This window comes from Ambystoma mexicanum, chromosome 2p (genome assembly GCF_040938575.1).
Source record: "Ambystoma mexicanum isolate Mex_15411 chromosome 2p, UKY_AmexF1_1, whole genome shotgun sequence".
In the NCBI taxonomy this organism is placed as follows: Eukaryota; Metazoa; Chordata; class Amphibia; order Caudata; family Ambystomatidae; genus Ambystoma; species Ambystoma mexicanum.
The window spans coordinates 788,719,815-788,743,344 of record NC_090923.1 but is presented as its reverse complement, the minus strand read 5'-3'; the positions used below and the strand labels follow the sequence as shown (position 1 = coordinate 788,743,344).

At 44.7% G+C, this 23,530-nt stretch overlaps 1 protein-coding gene across 1 annotated transcript in view; it reads left to right on the top strand.

Moving 5' to 3' along the window:
- Positions 1 to 23,530, top strand: part of RAB4B (RAB4B, member RAS oncogene family) — a 612,075-nt gene that overhangs the window by 165,556 nt on the left and 422,989 nt on the right. The window lies entirely within an intron of this gene.

Here is a 23,530-nt window from a genome sequence, read left to right as displayed (position 1 = left end):
GACGTCGAAAATTTTCCGAAGCAGCACAGCTGTGGCGATTAATGTCATAGATATGGAATAAGTCTTTGGACCATCCCATCGAAAGGACGTTACTATTAACTTGTTTGTCATCTGCATAGTTGGTGTAGATGACACCCAGGCGGTCCAATATGTTGAACAGGGGATAGTGAAGTATAGAGTGGGGGAGTCACAAGAACCTTGTGGCATTCCGCAAGTAATGGGAATGGGGTCAGCCGAGTCCGTAGGGGAGAAAACCCTAATTCCTCTGTTATTTAGGTATGACTTGATCCAATTAGAGGCTTCTTGTGAAAAATTGGTCGATGAGGTGAGGTGTTCGCAGAGTATGTTATGATCTACCAAGTCAAAGGCGGTGGAGAGGTCTAGCAGAAGGAGTAGAGCGCATTGTCTGTCGTCTTTCAAAAGGTCCATTTGTGTTTTCAAGTCAATTAAGGCTGTTTCAGTTCTGTGAAGGGGTCTGAAGCCAGACTGTCTGAGCCCTAGGAGATTGTTAGTCTAAAGGTAAGTCTGGATTTGGATGTACGCTGCCTTGTCGATAATCTTCAGTAAAAAATGGACCGTCGTTATGGGTCTGTAGTTGGTCGGGATAGTGGGGTCGAGCAAAGTTTTTTTTAGTAATGCGAGAACCCAGGCGTCTTTCAGGTTAGTAGGGACCTGACATGATTTGAAGGATGCGTTTATTATCCTCGTAATGAAGGGGGCGAGATCCCTAGCAGCATCTTTTTTAATTTGTGCCAGGCAAATGTCGCCTTGGCAATGAGAGAGATTTAAAGAAGCTATACTTTTTACAGCCTGTGATGTGGTGACTGGGGTGAATTTAAATTATAGTAGGGAGTTGAGGGCTAGAAGTTTTTCCGGTTTCTTGGTGGTCTCAGTGCAATTGATGTTCAGTCTTTTAGTGGCAATTTTATTTTGCAGAGTGACCATTCTATTTGCTAAGGCACTTTGTATGCCAGTGCACCAGTCTTTGTTTTTGGGGTGAGAGTCCTCAGGGATTGTACGTGATTCTAACTCTCTGAGAATTCCGAATAGTTCATTGATGCTGGAACTTGCATTTAGAATCCTGACGTTATAGGTTTTGTGTTTAGTTTTAATGATCTCTGCTTTCTATAGAGAGGAGATTTTGGTGACTTTGTCTTTGTTTTCTTTGGTGGGTAGGTTTTCCCAGGTGGTTTCACATTTCCTTTTTTCAGATCTAAGAGTTTTTTTAAATGTGGGGTGAACCACGTGTTGAGATGTGCTTTTGGTTTACTTTTGTGGGGTTTCAAGGGGGTAATGGTGTCTAAGGCATAACAACCTGAGGGACCTCAACGCATGAGGGATCATGGGTACAGTGGACGTCACACTAGGGATAGTTTTACTGGCACGCCCTGTCGACGTCCCTTTTCGAGTTTTGAAAACAACAACTGTAATACTCCGCAGCTTCCACTAGATGTCGCCCTATGCACAGTATGTGAATCTAAGCAGATACAAGCATCAGAAATATGATTACGGTGAGTAATGTATCATATATATATATATCTACCTGCAGGTCCTATTGCTTCCCATAGTAACTTTCAATCCCCTGTCTATGCCTCGGAAAGCTACCCATCCACTTACTCAGATCTCATTCAGGTGAGTCAACCCACCATAATGATGACTGTAACTGGGCTGCCGTAAAATACAACTCAAAATCTGGGTGTGCCAGTCCCCCCCCCCCCTCTTGATGTGGCTGTCTAAGTGTCTCCAGAGCTACTCTTCTCCTTCCTACTCTGCAAAGTAATTCCCCTATCCTGGTGTTCAACATCTTTAAAGAAATCAATTTTTATCATATACGGGATGTTACTCTGAGATACTGGAAGGATTCAAACTCCCATTTCACCTCCCAAACGGTGAAAGCTATCTCTTTCTCTAGTCTGTAAAGCTGCCAATGGGAATAAAGTAAAAACAAAGAGGTGATGGCTGGAAGAAGGTGCAGAAGGGATGTGACCTAGCAGTTCGGGCGTGGGTCCCGTGCCTGCTGGGCCTAGAGACCCAAGCTACTCCTCACTGATGAGCCCCAACAAGGGCGAAACATGTTTGGGGCAGGGGCGCCACCAAGGGGGGGGACAGGGAGGGGGCCATGGCCACCCTTATAAAAATGCAGGCCCCCCCATTTGCCACCCTGCGAAAAAGCAACAAAAAGATTTTTTTTCTTCAGTTTTTTTTTTCCCCACTCAACTGTTCATGGACAAAAACATGCCCAGTTCAGTGTGAAAGTCTTTTTTCAGCTTTTTTACCGCCCGCGATGGTCTGTACTCAGGGTTGGAGGAGGACCCGGAAATAAACACAGCTTGAGCCTGGATGCGCGCATTTCTGCTTTGGCTCGTGCTTCTAACCATGCTGTGTTTATTTCCGGGTTTCCTAATCAGGCTGCATGGATCTGAGCCCATTCAATATGCCCCCTAATCCCCTGAAAAATGCCCAATTCCGGCTAACAAGTGCTGCCTAAACATACGGCTGGTCTAAAAATCTTGTTCAGGTTGGTTGACGGAGCGGCGAGAACAGCCCACCGAAAATCTTCGGCCGTACTTGACAAAATGGCAGCTGGGCGCTGAGGACCCACTCAACAGCTGCAGCGCCGCATCTATGGTGGGTCCGAGAGGAGAGTGCTCCATGACCTGAGGGTGCAAGCAGAATTTTGGTCGGCGCTGAAAGGGGGGGGCAAAGGTTCTTGCTGCTGGCTCCCAGCATCCGATGCTGGGGACAGACTAGAAGCTCCAGCTCCGTGACGGGGTACGCAGCAGGCTGTCCAGGGACCGCTATCAGGCTCTGAATCTACCGCCGGAGAGCGAAACATGTGGCGGGGGCCCACTGACCTGGAGAGCGGCACGCAGTGTCCTGTATGAGAGATTCTACCCACGGACGGTATGGCATGATGGGGGAGGAGTCAGGGGAGGGCCCCCGTTCCCTGGGGGTTATTTACCATGCATACTGAGAGGAGCGTCCTCCTGAGAAAGAGGTTGGCAAATGTATGAATGGGATCCAGCGCTTGGAGAATACACCCATTCAGGAAACGCGTCCAGCTCTCCAGGACTAAGCTACAACATTCAGGCTACAGCATGTTAAACTCTCTCTCTAGAATACCCTCCAAAAATGGATTGATGGAACTGGTATGACCCAATCCTATGGAGCTTCTAGCGTGTGCATTATTTGCTGCCTGCCTGTCTGGCATCTACAAGGCTGCAGCCTACTCACCATAGAATGAAATCCGAGAAAGCTACACCCACCTGGTGATGCTTACTCAATCAAGTAGGGAAGCAGCACTCCACAAAAGTCAGAGGGGCTCTGTGAGAGTGGACTGATCACCTCAAAAGATCAGAACAGTTGTCAGGGTGAAGACCTACAACATCAACTACGTCCTGAGTGGGCACGGCTAAGGTGGGGCACCCCCCTCCATTGAGACTGGCTTTCTGCCTACAGACAGTGATCCTGGGTGCTTTCTGGGGGGGGGGGGTCAGCACTGGTAGCAGAGATCTGAGCGTAACAGGCATCGAAGAGGCCGAACTGACCCAAAGCAAGCACAAGAGGTGAGCTGTGGAATAATTCACCAGAAGGGGACAGAAGAAGACACGGCACGTGCCAAACCTGCACAGGCGAATTGGGAGTAGGGCTGAGGGGCCCCTACCGTGGTGCGGCTAGCATCTACCCCAGACAAACTTGTGCCAGCCCATGTGCAATATTTTCGGATTGGCAGTGGCACTGCATGCAAAGGAGACCTGGGCTGCAGCGCTGAGAGATTCCACCAGGCAGGCAAGCAAGCACTTCAGAGGAGCGAAGAGGTACGCAAAATGTCTGGAGATACAGTCTGAAGTGAAACTATACAAGACACCACACGCGCAAAGTCATTGAGCTAATTGCCAGTCACCTTGCAAATCTGTGACACTTAAAGCAAGCAACACAATAAATCACCCTTTGAAATATTTTCTCATACCCATAATGTCTAATAGCTTGATTTGCTTAAAAAGTAAAGTTTGCGTTAATGTCCTTAGCTGAAGTTTCTTAAAACCATACACGCTGGAGGTTTGTGACGAATCCCCAAACCTAAGTGAGTACAACTTCTTTTATTGTACGTCTTAAAGCACTGAAAATAAAGTGGGTAAATAGATAGTTTGCCTTTTGCATCTTCTAGTTTTCCATTCAGGATGTGAAAAATAAAGGTACTCTGATATTATTGTATCTCAACATGCTGCTATAAGGATTTATGTTGTCATGATGCTTTATTATGCAATTTGTGTATTTTGCAAGTAAACTTGATCAGACAGTATTATTGTAGGCCTTGACTCCCAAAACGTTATTTTTTCTTCTCACGTAAAGCGTGGAAGAAGGTGGTTGTGCCTAAATTGGGGAATGGGTTAAAATCCCTGCTTTGCTGTTTAGCATAAGCGTGTGATCCTGGGCAAATAATGCAATCCCTCCCTGACTTCAACTGCAAAAATTGGAGTGCTTATCAGTGATTATGTTTCACCCTTACAATAGGACAGTTTTAATAAGTGTTTGGATAAATTGGTGTACCCTGGTGCTTCTCTGCTAGTGGCTCCAATACTGTCACATATCATTGCATGATTGCTGGACTGGCCCTCCCCCAGTCTCCAATCACTTGATTTGACAGGCAGACAGTCTCTCCAGCCAGTCAGTGCACCAGAGTTTCTTGTATAGCGAACTAGCTGTGGTTGTACCAACATTACATTTTCTCCCCTGTTGCTCCCAGCCACTGAAGTTGCTTGTGCCGTCCAGAGTACTGCCCCACACTCTGCAATGCTCTGTTATGATATGATATTGAGTCTTTCATTGCACACCATCTGCCATTTTCACACTTTCTTGGAATCTGCAAGTAATAGGGTAGGGGGCCAATGCAGTAGTAGAGTGATCAGGCCATGATTGCTTTGTTACAACATTGATGTTTGCAGATCTCAAAAGAAATTGCTCTGTACGGTGAACGTTTTAGATATTTTGTCAGCTGTGTGGAGCACTAGTTATGTGCTTGACAGAAAATTGAAGCATTTCGCTTCTTGTTTTTGCCACCAACTCACCAGAGCCAAAAGCCAAAGGAGGGATGGACCAAAGGTTCATCTGAAAGGGAGAAAAGGACCACATGAGAGTTCACCACAGCAGCCAAGGACCAGAGGGGCAACTGAACAGAGAGGTTCACTTTTACTTTAGTTTTACTTCATTCCATTTTGAATTTTTGCTGTAAACTGAAACTATTGAACCGGAGTACATTTAGGAAGGACAGGACTTGAGGAGGGTCACTTGAGGGCATTTTATTTACCAGCCCACTGACTGCCCATGGCCATGCTAATTCCTATGGACAATCATCAAACCCACTACCTGAAGAGTAAGAGTATTCCTAAGAAAGTCTAACTTTTGAACTGCCTGGGATTTTTTATGTACACTGGCAGGTAGTGACTTTACCTGGGTGGTGGTCTCAGTGAAACAGAAAATAGTAAAGGAAAGATGTGTTGCTCAAACTTACAAGTAACATTCTGAAAACTAAATCGGGGATAGCAGAAGAGCTGCCATTTCAGAAACTGAAAATAAGCCTTTTGGTAGACCCTCATCTTACCATCAACCTGACTTCCCTAAGATTCTTTTGTGGCGACCAATGCCTAAAATGTACCACTGGGTGTATTCCCATCGTAAATGCAGTCCAATGGCAAGATACATCTAGTATTCTAGTCAAACCCTGCTGAGTGCACCATATTCGATAGACATGTTGGCAATGAAAAACTTATGAGTGAAGATTTAGAGGATTCTCTGGCTATGATATGATATTTTATTTGTTTCGTGCTCATACACAAGTGTTTCAGAGCACGACGAGGCCCAGTGAGATTGAGAACACGCAGGGGGGCGGAAGGGGGGGGGGGTGCAAGGGAGAGGAGAAAAGTGGAAAGTGCGAAGTAAGGGGTACAACAATGCAAAAGGTAGTGCAGCCAGAAAGGTGGCAAGTGCAGGTTTTGAGCGCAGACAAGGGGTGTCTGGTAGTGCAAGTAAGGGGACTGTAGGGTAACAGATACAGACCCAAGTGTAGGTGCTGCCAGGGGCAGTGCGGGTGAGTGGCTGGGTGGGCATGGACCTGGGCCCGAAAGCAGTGGGAAAACCAGTTGCATTATGCCAAAGCAGACAGATCAGCAGGGGAGAGGGGGAGAGAAGGTAGAAGCAAAGAGGAAGGTCTTGAGGTGCTTCCGGAACCATAGATGGTTATCCTCAAGTTTCAGAGTGGCAGGGAGGCTGTTGCAGAGAGAGGCCCCTGCTTAGGAAATAGATCTCCCACCAACTTGTTGTTTGGAGAAGCAACAGACCCTGATGGAGTTGGAGGTGGCGGAGCGAAGAGCTCGAGTGGGGAGGTATTTACGGAGGGAGAGTTAAAGGTATTTTGGACTCGGGGCCCAGGAAGCCCTGTGGACAATGCAAACGGTCTTGAATTTAATCCTTGCAGCCACTGGGAGCCAATGAAGAGATTTCAGGGCCCGAGAGATATGATCCCAGGGCTTGAGGCCAAGGACAAGTCTCACACAAACAGGATTGTGGAACTCAAAATGTTAACTGTACTGGTATTAGTCTATGCGTATCAGATACATTAATTAGTTAACAGTTAAATAATAAATGGAACTATATCAATATGCAATTCCTTAACTCTCATATATACATTGTTTTCAACTGGACTGTATACATCGGCATAATAGATTTCCTGAAATTCAGTTATGTGTTTGTTTTGGTGTGCCACCCCAAGATTTCCTGTGGCCTCATCAGGCCACCCCTATAAAACATTTTTGGGGGCGCCACTGGTTTGGGGATGCTTGTGGTCTCGTGCAGAAGGGATGTGGCCTAGCAGTTTGGGCTGGACTGCCCCTTTTGGCTTGGGGCCAAGCCTTATTTGCATATTGTCTTTCCCCTTGTGTAATGGCTTGGCAGGCGAAGAACAGTGGTCTGGAGGGTTGCCCAGAGCATTGCCAGTGGTTAAGATTAATTCTAAACCTTCCAGCCATCACCTCTTTATTTTTGCTTTGTCACCCCGAATGGGACGTGTATGCCGAGACGTGGGTCCCGTGCCTACTGGGCCTAGAGACCCAAGCTACTCCTCGCTGATGAGCCCCAACAAGGGCGAAACATGTTTGGGGATGCTTGTGGTCTCGTGCAGAATGGATGTGGCCTAACCGTTCGGGGTGGACTGCCCCTTTTGGGGTGGGGCCAAGCCTGATTTGCATATGGTCTTTCCCCTTCTGTAATGGCTTGGCAGGCGAAGAGCAGTGGTCTGGAGGGTTGCCCAGAGCATTGCCAGTGGTTAAGATTCATTCTTAACCTTCCAGCCATCACATCTTTGTTTTTGCAATGGGAATAAAGTAAACTTTTCTGTGCTCACCCGAAACCCAGAAAATCGTTGAAAGTTATTCAGTATTTCTAATTTGATGGGAACATTCTCTGAGGGATTGCTAACATATAATAGGACTTCATCAGCAGAGAGGGAAATGTTAAGAGAAAGACCCAGTATTACGATTCCCGGGATATATTTCCAGCTAGTGGCTCCAGTGCCATGGCAAATAATATTGCAGACACCGGGCAAACTTGTCTAGTACCTTGTTCCAGTATCCACCGAGCGGAAATCCAGTCTCCCGTCTTTACCATCACCATTGGGTTCCTATATAACAGTTTGATCCACCGTATTATACCTTGTCCCATACCAAACACCTCTAGTACTCTAAACTGTCACTCCCATTAGCAGTGGATGCAGTGAAGGCGTTGACTTGCTCTTAGTTCAAGCTCCTCCTTTACAGATTTGAACCTGTTCCATAACCTAATTTAATTGACAAAGATTAATTGTGGTGTTTCTACCCGCTATGAAGCCACATTGATCTGGATGCACCAGTCTAGCTACCACCTTAGCTAATCTTCCCACCAAAACCTTACCCATAAATTTCGTATCAATATTAATCGATGAGATTGGTCTATATGATTCACAGTGATTCGGGTCCTTCCATGGTTTCAACAGCACCGGAATCGTTGCTTCCCTCATAGACTCTGGCAGAACCCCTTTTCCATATGCCTCATATACTTGTTTCAAGGGACCAATAATTCAGCAAACATCTGAGAATAATCCACTGGGCAAACCATCTATTCCAGGCATTTTGTTCCTTTGCATTGCTCTTAAAGCACAATGCATCTCCTCCTCTTCTACCAATGCATCCAACTCAACCTGGCTGTCCCTCAACACCTGAGGCAACCTTGCAACATCCACAGGTTTGTTGCATCCCTATCCAAATACAAGTCCTCACTCGTTTATATAAACCCTCATAATAATGTTGAAATACTCCATGAATGCCTTCTTGTGAAACCACCAATTGTCCCCCATGGTAATATAATCTGAGTTAATGCTGGCCTTTGTATTTCTCTAAGTAGGAGCCAGGCTAGTACTTGACCTACTTTATCGCCCTCTACATGTATACAAATCGTATATTAAGTCATATTCCCTGCTATCTATGGACCGCCTTTGCGAGTTCACTGCCCACTTGTTGCCCTTGCATATGTCGTTCTTTGAATTGTTTAATTTCCCTCTCCTCCTGTTTTCAGGATTTACACACTCCTACCATTTCTGATATATACGTCCCCACTCATAGTCGCTTTAAAGGCCTCCCACATGGTTCCTGCCTCAGTTATCAAACCTTCATTTATCTTTAAAAAAGGAACAATTTCTTGCCCTATCATGTTCCAAAATGCAACATCCCCAGGGCTTCTGCCTGTGTTATTGCTGGTCTCTTTCTACCACATCTAAACCTAGTTACCAACGGGGCATTATCTGACAAAATCCTTACGAAATACTGTATCTGTAAACCGCCAAGCATATCCCCTTCCAACAAACATATAATCAAGTCTGGAGAAGGAGCCATGAACTTGTGAGAAAAAAAAGGAATATCCCTTTTCCCTACCATGAGTTCCACTGGATCTAAATCTGCCACAACTTTATTCAACATAGTAGATTTCTGCTTCATGGGCCCTCCCATCCCTGACCTATCTAGGTCTGAGTCCAATAAACAATTATTGCCCCCTTCACCCTAAACAAAGATCTCTGATCAGTTAGCCCTGCCAATGTCTGTAGCGCACTAAAGTACTGTGTGTCCACATTTGTGGCTTATGAATTCACTATACATATATTTAAGCTCTCCAGTTTTTCTTGAATGATCAATGTTCACCCCTCCTAGTCTCCCGATCTTTCAGTTATCTGTATCGGGAGTCCACTTCCTGTCCAAATCAACAACCTCCAGGCGTATGACGAGAATGTGAATCCAAACACTGCAATTCCCCATTTCCGATGTATATCGTCCAAATATCCTGAAGGAATGGGTTTCTTGCAATAATGCTGCTTGGATCCTGTTTCAGATATTTCCCAATCTTTAGTCTTTTCCATCTATTACCCAGCCCTCAGACATTCCAGGTGCATATTTTAAATACTGTGATTCCTATCTAAAGTGTTAAAATATCCTGCAGAATTCTCGTGTTATAACCTATAGCCTTCTCCATCTGCTTCCTTGGAAGTCCCCCATACTGTAACCCAATGTCTGAAAACTGTACAATAGAACAACCACTTAGCAAAACATTTCAGCAAATAAACCTCTAACGTTTCCCTTGTGTTCCTTTCGGATTCCAAACTGTTTTCGTCCCACCATTCAACAACTCCAATTAAACAGATTTCCACTCACCCCCCATTCCCCTCACACCAAATCTTCAACATGTATATCCTCCGCCAAAACGCAGCAGCTTTCTGCTGCCCGAAGCCCCCCAAGCCCCATTTAACCTCTACAACCATTGAATCCCTTTCACCTCCACTAGGAACTTCTCTGTATGGCAGTCTGGGGGTTGGTAGGTCAGTTCTCTGGGCGTGATCGCCTGTCGGTTACCCATAACTTCAAAACTCTCTTCCTGTGTCTACTGTATTGTCAGTGCGTCCTACCCCATAGGGTTGTATTGGCAAAAGCGCCTATATCCTTGCTACTTGATCACTAGTTAGGCCGTTAAAACCCTATTGTTCGGTTCCTTCTGCCCATCTCTCACTTACAGTTCCACACTTCTTGTGCTGAGAGAAAGAAAAACAACTTTCTGTTCACCAACACCTTCAGTTTAGCTGGGAAGAACAACATGTATTGTATATTCCTTTCCCACAGCCGCCTCTTCACTGCTACGAAGGACCTCGTTTGCCTCTGGACTTACTGTGTAAAATCCAGGTAAATGAACTTTTGCATTACCCAGTTGGAAATGTCCCTCCCGTTGTGATTCTTGTAGGATGGTGTCCCTGCAGTGGAAATTCAGTAGCTTGGCAATGAGGGCTCTGGGGTTGGCCCTGGGGGTGGGACTCTCTCTGGTATCCTGTGGGCCAGCTTCACTGTAAACAATCTTGATGACCCCTTCAGCTTGAACGTTTCCAACAGTACATTTTCTCATGAAGAGCTCCCTACACTGACTACCTTCTCCCTCTGGGATCCCCATGATCTGAATGTTGCATCTGCGCTAGCCGCTATTTCATCCAGAGCTCTTGTTGCCCCCAGTAGGCCCTTCACTTGATTCTTCAGTTAAGTCAGTGCATCCTCTGTCACTTACTCGTTCCACGTCTGTCATTCTATGCCACTTTTTAAAATCCTCTTTCACTAGTGAGACGTCAACAACCACTGATTGCATTCACCCTTCCCTGGATGCTCTAGACTCCTGAATCGCCGCCATGAGACTCTCCATTGTGACACCTTCTGTTTCTTTTGCTGTATCTATGCCTTTAGATGCCTCCGCTACCTCTTGTTTTCGATGTTTTGGCTAAGCGCCCACATTTTGCTCCATCTTGGCTTTGCCTTGCACCATTTGAGTCCAGTTCACAACCCCTTTAGGGGGGATTGTCCTCTTGACTTCAGTGTTTTCTTCTCACATGTAATTGGCCTCTCAGATCGCACTCTTCTTGGAGGAGAGCTCTCCACATATATTATTAGTCACTTGCATCCCCTCCATGCGCAAAGCCTCCAATGCTCCTGGCTTGTCTCATCAGTTCACAGCGAGTCACAAATTCCTTGCTTTTCACTCCAGGTCAGTGCTTCCTGCAACCCTTAGTGTCTCTCTTCACCATCAATGCACGGTGTTCCTTTAGGCATTCTCCCTGCCTTACAGGCTGGCTTCATCCTTTGATAAAGCAGCATCCTCTATCATTGAACAATAGCACTCCGCACTCCCCTCTGCAATTGTTTGGGGTCTATTGTGTCTGCAGTTTTCCTCCAGGCCTCTTCTCGCCACCCGGGTCCCACTGTGCGCACCTAGCACTCAAAACAACTTTGCGGTTTGACAATGTAGCATGAGCAGCCCAACTCCCAGTTTGGGTCTCTGCTCTTTTCAGTGAGCAGATCCACTCTGATATCGCCACTGCACCACCTACGCTGTGCACACCGTCAGTATCCTCCAGCCAGCAATGTCAGGGCCACACCTCTGAAATGCAGCAGCACTGTTGATTGGTGTGCAGGTTTATTATTTATTTTGTTTGCTGTGTTCTGCAAGTGTTCCCTGGGCGACGGCTTGCGTCTCAACTGTGTACCACACAGCTCACAATTTCATTCTCAAAGGGACCCTTCAGAGACAGGCCGGTCCCTCCAGCCTCCAAGATGGCCACATCTCTTCACATCACAGCGTATCCAACCGTTCTGGCTATTTCATCACTGTCATCACTGTCGCTGCTCCACTAGTGCTCTACAGCTCCACACAGCTCGGTCGGGATGTCACATCAACTGTTCAGCTGTCAGATCGGGAAAGATATATTTTATTTATATCACGCCTATACACAAGTGTTTTAAGGCGCAAAGCTTCAATGTTGGCTATATAGCGGTCAGCCACAGAGCTCCAAGCCGCGTGTCTACACCGCTCTGCTTCTGGCCGCGCCTCCCATAAGATTAAACTGTTGATTGCTAGGAACATTTTGTTTTTGTCCGTTATGAACTGCAAGATGGCTCTTTGCTTGCTGGAATGAGACGTACAAAAAGCTACACTAATATTTTGAAAATGTTCATATAATCGAATACTAGTACTTTCTAGTCCTCTGACTAGTCGGTGTTGTCCTCCCCTGTCCATGTTCTTCAGTCCTGAGAGTGTACTAGAAGTGTTCCTCAGGAATAGTGTACACTTCCTAACTCCAATTAGTTTCGTCAAGTGTACAATAAAGGGCCCATGGTGTAACAGACTCACAATCACACTGGTTAGTTTGAAATTAGTGCAGCATATTAGAAAACATTTGCCAAGCGCTTAAGTGTTTAAGTTCAGATTACCCTTTTAGTTTGTTTGAAAAATGTCTCCTTTTTATTATAGTGGCATTCATACTAGTACTAATCCCCTCGTATCGCAGTCTTTCTTGAATTTCGTTTTTTTCCCTTGTTTTTAAAAAAACCTTTATTTAACATACTGTGGGCAATGACGTATGCACAAACACAGGTTTCACATTTCAAATAGGCAAAATGACAAACTTCAGAGTGGCATATGTACTACGCAATGGGAGAGAACCATCAACTAGAACCCCAACCCACCATAACACTTTAGACTGTTAGACTCGACATCCCCTTCCACAAAACAGTATTAGAACAATGAGAAGTGTTGCATAGGGGGGGGTGTTTGCCCAGAATCGATGGATGGATTTCCGCAATCAATGAAGTCAATGAATGGCATCCAGACCGACGCAGATTTGCAATATCTCCCCTAACACAGCGCAGTAACTTTGTCCGCAATCAAAATGTCCCAGATTTTTACCCCAAAAGACAATGGGGGACTCCAAGTTACCCACCACATCTGGGCTATCGGGCCTTCCACTGATTTCCAGTTAAATATAGTCAGTTTGGCTGCCAAGTGAATGTGTCGAATCAGTGTGGCCATTGGAACTGTCAAAGGCAATATTGCATCCCCCATGTCACCTAGAAGCACCACTCAGGGATCCATGGGTAGAGACCACCCTGAGATGTTCTTGATTTAAGACAATGCCGCCTTCCAGAAGAAACCCACCTTCCCACACTCCCATGCCGTGTGGCAGAGAGAGCCCACTGTAGTGCAGCTATGCCAACAGTTTGCTGAGTAATCGGCAGACATGCAGTGAAGACTCACGGTCCCCCCAAGTCTTCCTTCCTCCCACTTAGCCATAAATGGCAAGCGCACCACTGTGTCCCCTGTGTCCAGCAGTTAGTTTAGTTGAGACCAGACATCCCCCTCCCCCTAAAGATCCAATTCAAGAGCATTAAATGGCCTAGTAGCTCCACGCCTCATGGCCGGGTTAGAGCCCAGTGCTTCAAAATAGTGGAATCCCTCAGTTTCAAGTAGGGTAAAGGTTTCCTTATATTCCTGAAGGTCAGGGGCGCCCTTCCCTATGTAACTGTTGCGAGTCACCAACTCCCCAGTTACCCATGCCTCAAACCTCCCTCTGTCACACCCTGGCTCGAAGCCCGGGTTGTTCCAGACAGGTACAAGCAGACATACCCCAGTGATGTGCCCCATCTGTGCAGCGCCATCCCCATATGATGTATTACTAGTTGCCGCTAATGGGGATATTCCGAGTCCTGATGTCAAAGAATCTCTTCTCTACATATGGGAGTTCATGCAAACTCACTGCTAAATGTGCACGTTCAATTATTTTCCATTTTGGTTGCATGTTGGTGTCTCCCCAAGCTACTACAATACTTTTTCTGCCAAATGATAACAAAATATATCAGGAACACCTAGACCACAAACCCCAGTAGGTTTCAGTAACAACCCCCTGGAGATTCTTGTCTGTTTTTCCCCATATACATTTAAAAACCTTCCCCTGAAGTGCCCGAACCTCTGGATCAGGGATCCGAAACGGCAGCGCCAAGCAAAGGTAAAACAGAGGGATGTGATTCATCTTAATTGCATTAATCCTGCCAAACCAGGCTATTTCCTGCCGATCCTCATACAATTCCTGGAACAATGGCTGAAAATGACAGCAAAAACATCTGACATTCTACTGGGGATACACACCCCCAGAAAGGGGATAGACTCCCTAGACCACTTTATCATGGCCAGAGGTCAAATCGGGGCCCTGTCCTGGGGGGTTCAAGGAAACGCCCAAACCATGTGACTTATTGTACTTGACTTTGAAGCTGGAAACCTGACCAAACTCTTCCACCTCCCTTAATAGATCTGCCAATGAGGTGGAGGGGTTTCACATAGGGAGCAGAAGGTCATCTGTTTAACGAGAGATCTTATAATCGACAAATCCGCCCCCAATCCCATCCATGTCTGCATTGCCCTTAATATGGCAAGCAAGAGGCTCAATGCAAAGATCAGTGGGGATAGCACGCTGCTCTGCCTCTTGCCCCTGGTTATGGGCAAGCTGGAACACAGCCACCCATTAACACTAGGTGATGTTGACTGGTCCTAATATGACCATGACCCATTTAATAAACTCTGGTCCAAACCCAAACCCAAACTGTTTGAAGACCCCCTTGAGGGACCCCCAATTAACACTTTCAAAGGCTTTATGGGCGTCCAGAACAATTTTCCCCATATCCGCCCCAGAGCGCTGGCCCGCTTCCACCAGATCAAGAACTCGTTTCGCATTATCATGTGTGCTGCGTCCCACGATGAACCCTGTCAGATCGCCATCTATAATCCTGGGAAGAACCTCCATCATGCGACGGGCCAAAATCTTGGAAAAGAGCTTTGAGTCTATATTGGTAAGAGTGATGGGGCAGTAAGAATCTCACTGTGTTGGGTCCTTCCCAGGATTGGGGATCACTGTATTCGTAGATACCCGTAGACTGGGCCACCTTCACAGACGCCAAAAACGAATTGAAAAGATCCACCAATAGGGGAACCAAGAGAGCAAAATGTTTCATAGAAGGGGGCCGTAAATCTAGCCCGACCATAGGCTTTATTTTTAAGTGTTTCAATAGCTCATTCCACCTCCCCTGACCCAATCAGGACCTCCTGTGCCTCGCGCTACTCAGCTGTCAGTGTCAGTAGATCAGTGTCCCTCAAATATTGACCCTGAGCACCCACCTGGCCAGGCTTATCGCGGAATACCCCCCAAAATGGACCTTTAATATTCTGTGTTTCTCAGCATCACTTTGCTGCAGTATGCCGTGCGCATCTCTCGAACCAAGACTGCATTACGGTTCTGGAGGTTCCTTAATTTAGCTACCAAAAGACGGTTGGCCGTGTTGCCATTTGCATAATAAAATTGGTTGGTCTTCAACATCGCCTGAGCAGTCCTATCCACAAGGTGCCCCTCAATTGTCTTTCTTGCCATCTTCTGCAGCTGTAAAGCCCTACGTGAACCTGTTCTCTTATGTTCCTGTTCAGCCTGCTTAAACCCGCTCCTCAAGAATCAGCCGAATCAGTTGCCGCTCCCTAGTACACTGCAGATTTGCTAATAAGTTCAGCCCGAATACTACCTTCATGGCATCCACACAATCCCCGGGCAAAGACCCGAGTCCCTCTTTCCCTGACAGTTATTGTCCATTGACACTGCCAACTCCAGGCACACCACCGGGTTACTTGGTATTGGATCATGTAACTTCCAAGGGCATTGGATCATCCCAGGCCTACCCACAACTGTCAGAATAATCGACACCGGAGCATAGTCCGAGAGCGTCTGGGTCCTAGTGTCCACCCCAAGAACGCATGGGCACAAAGCACCCCTATCATTCCCTCTAGGCCCCCCAGGTCTTGTTGGCGCAGCTGATTCAGAAACACTCCAGATCAAGTTGGAGCCTGCCTCTGGGCCACTATTGCTAATCTAGACAATCAAAATGGAGATCATTCCGACCCCTGTACATCTTTTATCAGGGCTATGACCATTACGGCAGATACTTTAGTGCCTTTTGAAATCTGGCCTAACCCACACCAGACCATCAGCGCTGTGGTATACATTCTCAAACAAGCAGTTTGCCTCGCTAAACGGAAATGGAGGCTGAAATATGACTGTTGCTCCGGGCATGCTGTATAAAGCTGCCTCTCAACTTTATCGCAAAGCTATCGAGTCAGCCAAATCTCTTCACTATGCAGACCGCATTTTGACATCCACCTGTTCGCCCCTGAACTGTTAAAGAACTATCCATACCTTCCCTTCGGTTGCACGATCCGACCCGCTCTCAAGTAAAGTGCAACATCAGTACTTTTTTAGGAAATAAATTACCAAAATTCGGACCTTGATTCTGGCCAGAGGCCCCAGTAAATATACTGAGGTCCTGTCTTCGGAGAGTCCCTTGAAACCTCGACCTTTGCATTAAAATCTGAGGCAGTTTCAGACCAGACGATATCTAAAGCTCTTCATCTAATATCTGCTTCGCATGCAGATTCTTTCCCCCTTCAGATTCAGCAATCTCTTCCCTCAGACTGTATTCCTTTTCACAAAGCAGCTGTTAACCACTGTTTCTCTCATGGTGTTATCCCTTCCTTGTTTAAGCATGCTGTTGTGCCTCCACTTCTGAAGAAACCTCAAATCTGATCCGTCCCTTGTGGACAACTATCGCCCGATATCTCTACTCCCTGCTGTTAAGAAAATCCTGGTAGTCATTGTTACAGCTCAGCTGTCCCATTTCCTTGAAGCTAACAATCTTTTACATGGCTCCCAAGCAGGTTTTAGACCTACCATGGGAACCGAATCGGTAATGATTTAGGTTCTTGACGATTTAGCTCTGTGTCAAGACCGCAGAGAGATCGGCATCTTGATTCTTCTTGACCTCTCCTCGGCTTTTGATACAATAGATCATGAAATTCTGGTTCAGTGGCTGGTCTAGGATGGCCTTGGTGGCAGGCCTCTAAATGGTTTATTTCTTTTTTATCTGATCGTTCGCAAACCGTCTCACTTTATCCTTTTTCGTCTGCTCCTTACCCAATCACCTGTGGTGTTCGTCAGGGTTCCTCCCTCTGTCCTTTTATTATTTAAACTATATCCCCACCCTCTGGCTGATCTAATAGCATTGTGCTAGTTTTACGTTTTTATACATATGCCTACTGCACTCAGTTGTTTTTCCGCCTTGGCTCAGTCGACTGACTCTTCTAATCTCAAGAACTGCCTTTCCGCACTGTCAATGTTGATGGCAAAAAGCCTCAAAGTGAACGGAAGTAAGACCGAGGTCCTGGTCTTTGGTACCTCAGACCCTAGCTGGTTCTGGAACTCTTCTTTTTGGCCAGTCACTAGGTGTCCTACCTGTTCCCGGCAGTAGTGTAAAAAGCCTGGGGGTTAAAATTCTACCCTCGGGATCGAGAAAGGCCCAAATTGATTCAGTCTGTAGGGCCGGTTTACACAGACTGAAACTGCTTAAGAAAGACCTGCCTTTCTTTCCTTTTGCCTGTTGTGCCACGTCCACAATGGGATCCATTGATTATTGTATTGGGATCTATCGAGGCCAAGCAGACTATCTGATTTTTCAGAACGCTGCAGCCTGCCTCGCCTTTGGGGCCATTAGATCTGAGCAGATCACCTCGTTGCTAGGTAAACTCCACAGGCTCTTGGTCAGGAGACAGATTGAGTTTATTTTATTTATTTATTGATATGCTCACAACAGTCAAGGCTTTGCATATATATACATCATACATCAGATAAACAATCATTATTAGCAAAAGTCTAAAATCTCAGATATTTCCAATTAAATAACATCTATTTAAAAACCAATATTCCGTAAGATAATTCTTTTAAATTCGATAAAACCACCACATACAATTTCATCATATAAAATAAGTTTAAATCATTACCCTCTAATAGTCTTACCCAGATTTCACTTGGGTTACAATTATTCTTTGTATTATCATAAGCGAGGAGGTACTTAAGACGTAGCAATATTAGACTTTCACATTCTCTTAAAATATGCTTCGCAGATTCAATTATATTCATGCCATATAATCTGCAATATCTAACTTCTTTTAGGATGCCTACTTTTGCACCCATTATTTCTAAAACATCACACATGTAAAATGTAAACTGTAGATACCATTGAATGTGGAATGTGGAAAAGCCAACTGATATGATGGCTTACGTTCTCTATTACACCAATATTCCCAAAACATGCCACTATTTGCTTTTGTTGCCAATTTAACCATCTTTTGTTATCTATCGAGGTTGTACATCAGCTGTTTCAGCTTCAATTTGATCTTAATAATGAGTATAGTAACCAACTGGAGGCATCATCATTTTGTACATTTAAGGTATTCTCCACACCATCTATGTAGTGTCATTAAAGCTTGTTGTTATTTAGATGTACGTATTGTTCTATTATCTTAACAATAAAAGTGCCATTATTTAATCTTGACAGTTTAATATACAATGTAGCCATCATGTATTGAAGTCTACTGTTAACACTATTTGTTACATTCCAACAAGATGTATTCATAAGGAAGATGATTGGGCATTTTCAATAAGATCCTCAATATTTTGGCTTCCAATTTTTCCAGTTCTCTAGCAAAGTAGCTTCCCCAAAAATCTGCTCCATACAGCAAACAAGACACTATCTTTGCAAGATGGTGCTTAGGGAAAAGTTACCATGGCGTCCTATAAAATTACTTAATGCCATACTGGCTATCATGCACTTTCTCATGGTTTTATTCCAATGCATTTTCCAGCTAAGCTTATTATCTATGATAACACACAAATATTTATATTTATATTTACTATTTCAATCTGCTGGTTATCTATCGACCATTTTGCACTTTTTGTGTTGCTAGTATGTGCTTTATTCTGAAACTTCATTATTTTAGTTTAACTATATTCATAGAGGCAAATCTTTCAAGCGCATCTAACTTGGCTTGGAGTCCTTTGGGTGTATAGTCTAGCAGGAGGAGATTGTCGGCATATCCTAGCCACCCTAACCTGATTGTACCGATTTTAATGTTATTTATAAGTAGATCAACCTCATCTCATAAGAAGTCAGCAAGGTAGAAGTTAAATAGCGTTGCCGCTAAAATGCAGCCCTGCTTGACTCCATGCCGGGTGGATATAGCTTCCGACAATCGTCCTTCTGCATCATGGTGGACTCTTACCGATGTTTCTTTATTAAGCAGTTGAATCATATAAAGTAAGCCAGGCGGCATTCCCCATTGTTTTAGTTTTTCCCAGAGTTTACTCCTCAATATTGTATCGAAGGCCGCTGTGAAATCTATGTAGGCTACGTATACTGGTAGCCCTCGACTCTTCCAGGAGTACTATACTGCAGTGACTAATAGTGCTATGTTATGAGATGTCGCTGATCTTTCGCTGAATCCTGATTGGTAGAGTGGAAGGATCTGACAAGATGATATCCACTGATGTAGATTAATTAATAAGATCTTGGCAAAGATTTTTGTGGGGATATCCAGCATCGTCAACATCCTATAATTTGCAGGATCGTTCCGCTCACTTTTCTTATATATTGGAAGTATTATACTGCTCCGCCAGGAATCGGGGATCTGGCCATTAATTCAAATCCATTGAAATAAAATATTTAATGCCCAAGACCATTTTTCTGGAGATTGGCGCAACAGGGCGTTGCAAGTACCATCTAGTCCGGCAGCTCTTGAATTGGGGAGATTCTTTATTAGTTTGGCAAGGCAATCTACCGTATATGTGCCTTGCCAAACCGTCTCTTCGTTCTGATTATTTATCTCATCATGCGCCATTGTACCTAGTGTTTTCTTAGCATGAGTTATCCAATCACTCTCAGGGATACTATTAATTGGCAACGTTTTCCTTTTAGTACTATTTATAATAGTCCACATAGCTTGGCTATTTTTATTCTTCGACTGATAAGCCAAATTTCTTCTCTTTTCTTTTTAAGGTGGTGTCTGAGCCTTAATTTGTATTGCAATTTAGCTTTTCGTATAATACCAACTGCTTCCATGCTATTATCATTTATGCCTTTACAGATTGTATGTCTAAGTATTTTTTTTTTGCAGTTTGGATTTGTTTGTCAAACATTTTAGTCTTCCCATGTTCTAAGTTCCATCTTTCATTATTCGACCTGTAGTTCAGTTTTATCATTATAGCCACTTTTTATTTTTTCAGTCTATTGTTCAAATTGAATAGGCATCGTACTTGCTAAATTTATTGAGCAGGTTTTAAAGGTTTCAATGATTTTTCACATTCATGACTTCTATTGGACATGTACTAGCTTAGACCAAAAATAAGTGCTTGTATGCCAAATACAGTTTTGTGCACGAAATAGTGGTGCATGTGCTCTTCCAAATATTTAATCTATGCACTTGTATGGATTGCAAAACCATGGTTGATGGGGGTGCAGGACGGCAAGCAAGAGGTTATGGTGGGGTGCTGAAATGAATATAAATGCAGAGCAGAAAGCTTGGGCTGAAGAGGCAAGCTGGCGCTGCAATGCCAATATGATGGCGTGGTAGAGTGAGCCCAATTGAGCGTTGGAAACCAAGTGGTTTACTGTAAGGCGATGGGAGTGGGTGCATGTAGTGCATGGTTTTAGGGGATAGAGCAAGTGGATGGGAACAGATTGTGCAGAGTCGAGAAGAATACATTTCAAGGGAGAAACCAGAGTGGCAAAATGTAAGCTGGTGGGGGCATGATCACTCTGTGACACACAAACAAAAGGTCTGCCTGAGCTTGCATGTTTTTAAATTGTCGATGTAGACCCCTTCCATTTAGTATCATGCCCCACCAGTGTCTTCCCTTCTGTAGCAGCCTCTGCCATTTCCTTCCGGCCATTCCCACCCATCCACCTTTTCATAAAAAGCTCCATGCCAAAAGAATATTGCATACATACACCTTGCCATACCAGTCTCCTGACATCTGTAGGACCTGCCCTTCAGTGGCACAGGGAAGATTCAGAGGTCACATGTGCCTTCTTGACAGCTGCTCGGACACCATGTTTCTGCAGACAGAGGATGTATTTACCTTCTGCACCTCTGATCTAAAATATCATAATTGTGATCCTATCAGCCTGGTGACAGGTTAAACTCTTGGTATAGGCCATACCTGGTTTTAGCATGGTGACTGAGTGCCCACAATTATTAATGGAACGCACAGTTTGATATCTTACAAGGGCCAAGACCTGCTATGCAAGGCTATGTGTATGCAAGGCTATGTCTGTACTCCAGCAAGTGATCCAAAAGGCAGGATGGCTTTCTCATTTGGTTCTCTGGGATGCTTGATGACATGTCCCCACAAGTTCTCAGTAGCTTGCACCGGGTGGGAGTGCGTGGGGTCTCCTTGGAACAATACTCCAAAATGGCACACTACTAACAAAGGCCATCCTTACTCCAGGGGGTTGGACACTAAAGGGCCTTTGAAGCTTAAGGCTTAAGAAGGGGGTGTGTTTTGAGTATTCACAGATGTAAGAGTGGGTACTGAGCAGGGTTTTGTTGTCTTATTTTTCTGTGCGGCTCTGTACTTCCTGTCCCCTCCACTTCCTGATGAACGACACAGTTTTCATCTGGTTTATTTAATCACAGACCCTGTCCTTGGACAGCCGGTGCTGTCTCTGTGCTGGACTCTATGCTTCTCTCGATAACACAGTTGTGCCCTGCTTCTCCCCCTGCTGTTGGACTTACTTTATCCTGTATTGCCATATAACTCTCCTATTCCCCTTTACTCTCGTCCTTGGTGGTGGGATACGACTCCTGGGGGCATTGGGTCTCCTCTCTCTCACTCCTTCAGACTTCTAATTCAGATATTGTTTTACCAAACTACTACAAATGAAAGCTTCAGAAGGAGTCATATGATGTATGTGTAGCTGGTGACTATTATTTACAATGTACTCATTGTTATGAACTATTCTAAAATGCTAAATCGCATATGTAGTAAGGGTGGTCTAAATATGTGCAAATGCCTAGAGTGATCCTATGTCTGTCATAATCATTGTTTTCATATATGATATTACTGATCCGAAGCTATCTTCGGAGTAGTAGTTTGGAGGGAGATCTGCGGTATGACGATCCTAAAACCTTAAGGGGTTGCAGAGAATGGTGTCAAAAGATTTATGGGCCTTTCCAAAAGCACATCTAATATCCTGTTCCATGCCGAACTGGAGATCAAAAGTGTAGAATAGGACACTATTGTCTTGCTACTGTGGATTACAATGTTCGCATCTCCATACCTAATGTTATAAACAACCTATGTAGTTGAAATTAAATCCCCCAGTGGAATAGGTACATCTTGTTGCGTGTGCTTTTTTAGAAATAAAAAAACATGACTATGATACATGCTTGGCACTTTCCAAGATGTCCACCAGAAGTCCTTACATGATATTTGACTAAAGGCTGTCATTCGTTTGGTTATCTTTGTTAGGAGAAGGAACAAGTGAAAACTTTGGAATTAATGGATAATGCATATAATAAAGACTCCCTTTGAAGATAGCAACTGCAGTTGACACATTAAAAGAATGGGAGCTAGCGGTGGGTACTGTTTCTAGGTCAAAGGTTAGGGTTCTTTTATAACCCATAGAAAATACAACATATTTGCCAGACAACCTTTTTTCTTTTCTGATATCAAGGATGTGCGGGTCCCTTTGTGATAATTTCATTTTTGGACTCTTCATTTAGAACTACCCCTTTTGAATAACCGGTTTGCTTCCCCCAGCCCCACACAGGGTCATTTTGGCAGAGCTTTGTTCTGTTTATCCCTTTGATTTTGCTGCTCTGCTCCCTTCCTTGGTTACCTGCCCTTTTCTCCAGAATCCTTCCATCCCCTTAACTGTTTCCCTGACATTTTGTGAGATCCTAGGATTCCCATTACTTGTCTAGTTTTCTTACCTTATGCGTTGTCCTTTTCCGTCAACAACGCATTCCAGTACTTTGACCAATTCAACATTCCTTTGTAGCCTACTTATGTGCTACCCCGGGTCTTTATCCTGTTTCTGTTGGTTCAGTAGAGGTCAGTATCCTAGCCCTCCTCTACTGCCTTACCACACTGTGTAGTCTACGAGAACCTGCTTCTAGCCCTTTCTCTGCTTCTTTCTCTCCCTGAAATCTTTTGGCTTCCTACGCCCCATCATTTGGGCAGGCCTACCAGGGTGTTTTTTTTTTTCACTGTAGAGTTTGTTTTTCAGTGCACTTTATTTGGATCAGGCTTTTTTTATCTCCCACTTAGGAGAGGTTTTTTCAGTCGAGTCTGTACATTTTGCCGCTGCACCAGACTGAAAATAAACAAGGGGAGGCAACTTTGAACATGATTAGCCTGGGTCTCTGCTGGCCAATGGAGTCTGGGTGAAATCTGGGTCACCTACATCAGGGGAAAGATAATGAAGTTGCAAGCCACTAGCCAGGCATAAAAAGCACACGACCTCACAATTCTTCACATTCACTCAGCACACCATTTTTTACTCACCCCAGGGTCAATTATCACTGGCCAGATGTTGGAAGTCAGGGGAAATATTGAGGATTGACCTTGATACAGATATAAATTACCCCTTCTCTATTTCTAGAGCACCAGTTCTCTCATGTATTTTGTTCTCCTTTCCCCTAGTAGTCTGTTTCTTTAGACTTTGGTGATTCGTGTTGGGGTGAAAGCTATCGGTCATCAGACATTTTCTAGTCA